The following is a 4880-nucleotide window of genomic DNA, read 5'->3' as shown; positions in this document are numbered from 1 at the left end:
CCAGGGCGGTACCGGACGGTCTCGGGCGGTCCTGGGCGGTCCGGGGCGGTCCCGGGCGGTCCGGGCGGTCCCGAGCGGTCCCGGGCGGTCCCGGGCGGTCCCGGGCAGTCCCGGGCGGTCCACGGGCGGTCCGGGGCGGTCCGGAGCGGTCCGGGCGGTCCCGGGCGGTCCGGGCGGTCCTGGGCGGTCCCGGGTCCCGGGCGGTCCCGGGCGGTCCCGGGCGTTCCTGGGCAGTCCCGGGAGGTCCGGGGCGGTCCCGGGCGGTCCGGGGCGGTCCCGGGCGGTCCGGGGCGGTCCCGGGCGGTCCCGGGCGGTCCCGGGCGATCCCGGGCGGTCCCAGGCGGTCCTGGGCGGTCGCGGGCGGTCCCGGGCGGGCCCGGGCGGTCGGGGCGGTCCCGCGCGGTCCCGGGCGGTCCCGGGCGGTCCCGGGCCGTCCCGCCGGTCCCGGGCGGTCCCAGGCAATCCTGGGCGGTCCCGGGCTGTTTGGGGCGGTCCGGGGCGGTACCGGGCGGTCCCGGGTGGTCCGGGGCGGTCCCGGGCGGTCCCGGGCGGTCCTGTGCGGTCCGGGGCGGTCCCGGGCGGTCCGGGGCGGTCCCGGGCAGTCTGGGGCGGTCCCGGGCGGTCCGGGGCGGTCTCCTCGGGCGGTCCGGGCGGTCCCGGGCGGTCCGGGGTGGTCCCGGGCGGTCCGGGGCGGTCCCGGGCGGTCCGGGGCGGTCCCGGGCGGTTCTGGGCGGTCCCGGGCGGTCCCGGGCGTTCCTGGGCGGTCCTGGGGCGGGTCCGAGGCGGTCCCGGGCGGTCCGGGGCGGTCCGGGGCGGTCCCGGGCGGTCCCGGGGCGGTCCCGGGCGGTCCCGGGCGGTCCGAGGCGGTCCCGGGCGGTCCGGGGCGGTCCCGGGTGGTCCTGGGCGGTCCCGGGCGATCCCGGGCGGTTCCGGGCGGTCCCGGGCGGTCGCGGGCGGTCCCGGGCGGTCCCGGGCGGTCCGGGCGGTCCCGGGCGGTCCCGGGCGGTCCCGGCGGTCCCGGGCAGTCCCGGGCGGTCCTGGGCGGTCCCGAGCGGTCCGGGGTGGTCCGGGGCGGTACCGGGCAGTCCCGGGCGGTCCGGGGCGGTCCCGGGCGGTCCCGGGCGGTCCCGGGCGGTCCGGGGTGGTCCCGGGCGGTCCGGGGCGGTCCCGGGCAGTCTGGGGCAGTCCCAGGCGGTCCGGGGCGGTCCCGGCTGGTCCGGGGCGGTCCCGGGCGGTCCCGGGCGGTCTGGTGCGGTCCCGGGCGGTCCCGGGCGGTCCGGGGCGGTCCCGGGCCGTCCCGGGCGGTCCCGGGCGGTCCTGGGTGGTTCCGGGCGGTCCCGGGCGGTCCTGGGCGGTCCCGGGCGGTCTCGGGCAGTCCGGGGCGGTCCCGGGCGGTCCGGGGCGGTCCCGGCAGTCTGGGGCGGTCCTGGGCGGTCCGGGGCAGTCCTGGGCGGTCTGGGGCGGTCCCAGGCGGTCCGGGGTGGTCCCGGCGGTCCGGGGCAGTCCCGGGCGGTCCGGGGTGGTCCCGGGCAGTCCCGTGTGATCCCGGGCGGTCCCAGACGGTCAGACGGTCCCGGGTGGTCCCGGGCGGTCTCGGGCGGTCCCGGGCGGTCCCAGGCGGTCCCCGGGCGTTCCAGGGCGGTCCCTGGCGGTCCCGGGCGGTCCTGGGCGGTCCAGGGCGGTACCGGACGGTCTCGGGCGGTCCTGGGCGGTCCGGGGCGGTCCCGGGCGGTCCCGGGCGGTCCCGAGCGGTCCCGGGCGGTCCCGGGCGGTCCCGGGCAGTCCCGGGCGGTCACGGGCGGTCCGGGGCGGTCCGGAGCGGTCCCGGGCGGTCCCGGGCAGGTCCGGGGCGGTCCTGGGCGGTCCCGGGTGGTCCCGGGCGGTCCCGGGCGGTCCCGGGCGTTCCTGGGCAGTCCCGGGAGGTCAGGGGCGGTCCCGGGCGGTCCGGGGCGGTCCCGGGCGGTCCGGGGCGGTCCCGGGCGGTCCGGGCGGTCCCGGGCGATCCCGGGCGGTCCCAGGCGGTCCTGGGGCGTCGCGGGCGGTCCCGGGCGGGCCCGGGCGGTCCGGGGCGGTCCCGCGCGGTCCCGGGCGGTCCCGGGCGGTCCCGGGCCGTCCCGGCCGGTCCCCGGGCGGTCCCAGGCAATCCTGGGCGGTCCCGGGCGGTTGGGGCGGTCCGGGGCGGTACCGGGCGGTCCCGGGTGGTCCGGGGCGGTCCCGGGCGGTCCCGGGCGGTCCTGTGCGGTCCGGGGCGGTCCGGGCGGTCCGGGGCGGTCCCGGGCAGTCTGGGGCGGTCCCGGGCGGTCCGGGGCGGTCTCGGGCGGTCCGGGGCGGTCCCGGGCGGTCCGGGGTGGTCCCGGGCGGTCCGGGGCGGTCCCGGGCGGTCCGGGGCGGTCCCGGGCGGTTCTGGGCGGTCCCGGGCGGTCCCGGGCGTTCCTGGGCGGTCCTGGGCGGTCCGAGGCGGTCCCGGGCGGTCCGGGGCGGTCCGGGGCGGTCCCGGGCGGTCCCGGGCGGTCCCGGGCGGTCCCGGGCGGTCCGAGGGGTCCCGGGCGGTCCGGGGCGGTCCCGGGTGGTCCTGGGCGGTCCCGGGCGATCCCGGGCGGTTCCGGGCGGTCCCGGGCGGTCGCGGGCGGTCCCGGGCGGTCCCGGGCGGTCCGGGGCGGTCCCGGGCGGGTCCCCGTCCCGGGCGGTCCCGGGCAGTCCCGGGCGGTCCTGGGCGGTCCCGAGCGGTCCGGGGTGGTCCGGGGCGGTACCGGGCAGTCCCGGGCGGTCCGGGGCGGTCCCGGGCGGTCCCGGGCGGTCCCGGGCGGTCCGGGGTGTCCCGGGCGGTCCGGGGCGGTCCCGGGCAGTCTGGGGCATCCCAGGCGGTCCGGGCGGTCCCGGCTGGTCCGGGGCGGTCCCGGGCGGTCCCGGGCGGTCTGGTGCGGTCCCGGGCGGTCCCGGGCGGTCCGGGGCGGTCCCGGGCCGTCCCGGGCGGTCCCGGGCGGTCCTGGGTGGTTCCGGGCGGTCCCGGGCGGTCCTGGGCGGTCCCGGGCGGTTCGTCTCGGGCAGTCCGGGGCGGTCCCGGGCGGTCCGGGGCGGTCCCGGGCAGTCTGGGGCGGTCCTGGGCGGTCCGGGGCAGTCCTGGGCGGTCTGGGGCGGTCCCAGGCGGTCCGGGGTGGTCCCGGCGGGCCGGGGCAGTCCCGGGCGGTCCGGGGTGGGTCCCGGGCAGTCCCGTGTGATCCCGGGCGGTCCCAGACGGTCCAGACGGTCCCGGGTGGTCCCGGGCGGTCTCGGGCGGTCCCGGGCGGTCCCAGGCGGTCCCGGGCGTTCCAGGGCGGTCCCTGGCGGTCCAGGGCGGTCCCGGGCGGTCCCGGGCGGTCCCGGGCGGTCACGGGCGTCCAAGGTGGTCCCGGGCGGTCCCGGGTGGTCCGGGGCGGTCCCGGGCGGTCCGGGGCGGTCCAGGGCGGTCCCGGGCGGTCCCGCGCGGTCCCGGGCGGTCCCGGGCGGTCCCGGGCGGTCCGGGGCGGTCCCGGGCGGTCCCCAGGCGGTCCCGGGCGATCCCGGGCGGTCCCGGGCGGTCCCAGGCGGTCCCGGGCGGTCCGGGGCGGTCCCGGGCGGTCCCGGGAGGTCCGGGGCGGTCCCGGGTGGTCCGGGGCGGTCCCGGGCGGTCCAGGCGGTCCCGGGCAGTCCCGGGCGGTCCCGGGCGATCCCGGGCGGTTCCGGGCGGTCCTGGGCGGTCGTGGGCGGTCCCGGGCGGTCCTGGGTGGTCCGGGGCGGTCCCCCGCCGTCCGGGCGGTCCCGGGCGATCCCGGGCGGTCCCGGGCGGTCCCGGGCGGTCCCAGGCGGTCCTGGGCGGTCCCGGGCGGTCCGGGGCGGTCTGGGGCGGGTACCGGCGGTCCCGGGCGGTCCGGGGCGGTCCTGGGCGGTCCCGGGCGGTTCCGGGCGGTCCGGGGCGGTCCCGGGCGGTCCGGGGCGTTCCCGGGCAGTCTGGGGCGGTCTTGGGCGGTCCGGGGCGGTCCCGGGCGGTCCGGGGCGGTCCCGGGCGGTCGGGGTGGTCCCGGGCGGTCCGGGGCGGTCCTGGGCGGTCCGGGGCGGTCCCGGGCGGCCGGGCGTCCCGGGCGGTCCCGGCGGTCCCCGGCGGTCCCGGGCGGTCCCTGGGCGGTCCCGGGCGGTCCGGGGGCGGTCCGGGCGGTCCCGGGGCGGTCTCGGGCGGTCCAGGCGGTCCCGGGCGGTCCCGGGCGGTCCCGGGCGGTCCCGGGCTCCCCGGCGGTCCCGGCGGTCCTGGGCGGTCCCGGGCGGTCCGAGGCGGTCCCGGGCGGTCCGGGGCGGTCCGGGGCGGTCTCGGGCGGTCCCAGGCGGTCCCGGGCGGTCCGGGCGGTCCGAGGCGGTCCCGGGCGGTCCGGGGCGGTCCCGGGCGGTCCCGGGCGGTCCCGGGCGATCCCGGGCGGTCCCGGGCGGTCCCGGGCGGTGCGGGCGGTCCCGGCAGCCCTGGGCGGTCCGGGGCGGTCCCGGGCGGTCCTGGGCGGTCCCGGGCGGTCCCGGGCGGTCCCGGGCGGTCCCGGGCGGTCCCGGGCGGTCCGGGGTGGTCCGGGGCGGTACCGGGCGGTCCCGGGCGGTCCGGGGCGGTCCCGGGCGGTCCCGGGTGGTCCCGGGCGGTCTGGGGTGGTCCCGGGCGGTCCGGGGCGGTCCCGGGCAGTCTGGGGCGGTCCCGGGCAGTCTGGAGCGGTCCCGGGCGGTCCGGGGCGGTGCTGGGCAGTCCCGGGCGGTCCCGGGCGATCCCGGGCGGTCCCGGGCGGTCCCAGGCGGTCCCGGGCGGTCCCGGGCGGTCCCGGGCGGTCCCGGGCGGTCCCGGGCGGTCCCCGGCGGTCCCCGGCGGTCCTGGGCGGTCCCGGGCGGTCCGA

This window comes from Petromyzon marinus, unplaced genomic scaffold (assembly GCF_048934315.1).
Source record: "Petromyzon marinus isolate PM22_M1 ecotype Great Lakes invasive population unplaced genomic scaffold, UKy_Petmar_22M1.pri1.0 PM_G_Scaffold_58, whole genome shotgun sequence".
Classification (NCBI taxonomy): Eukaryota; Metazoa; Chordata; class Hyperoartia; order Petromyzontiformes; family Petromyzontidae; genus Petromyzon; species Petromyzon marinus.
This window is presented reverse-complemented; position numbering follows the sequence as displayed.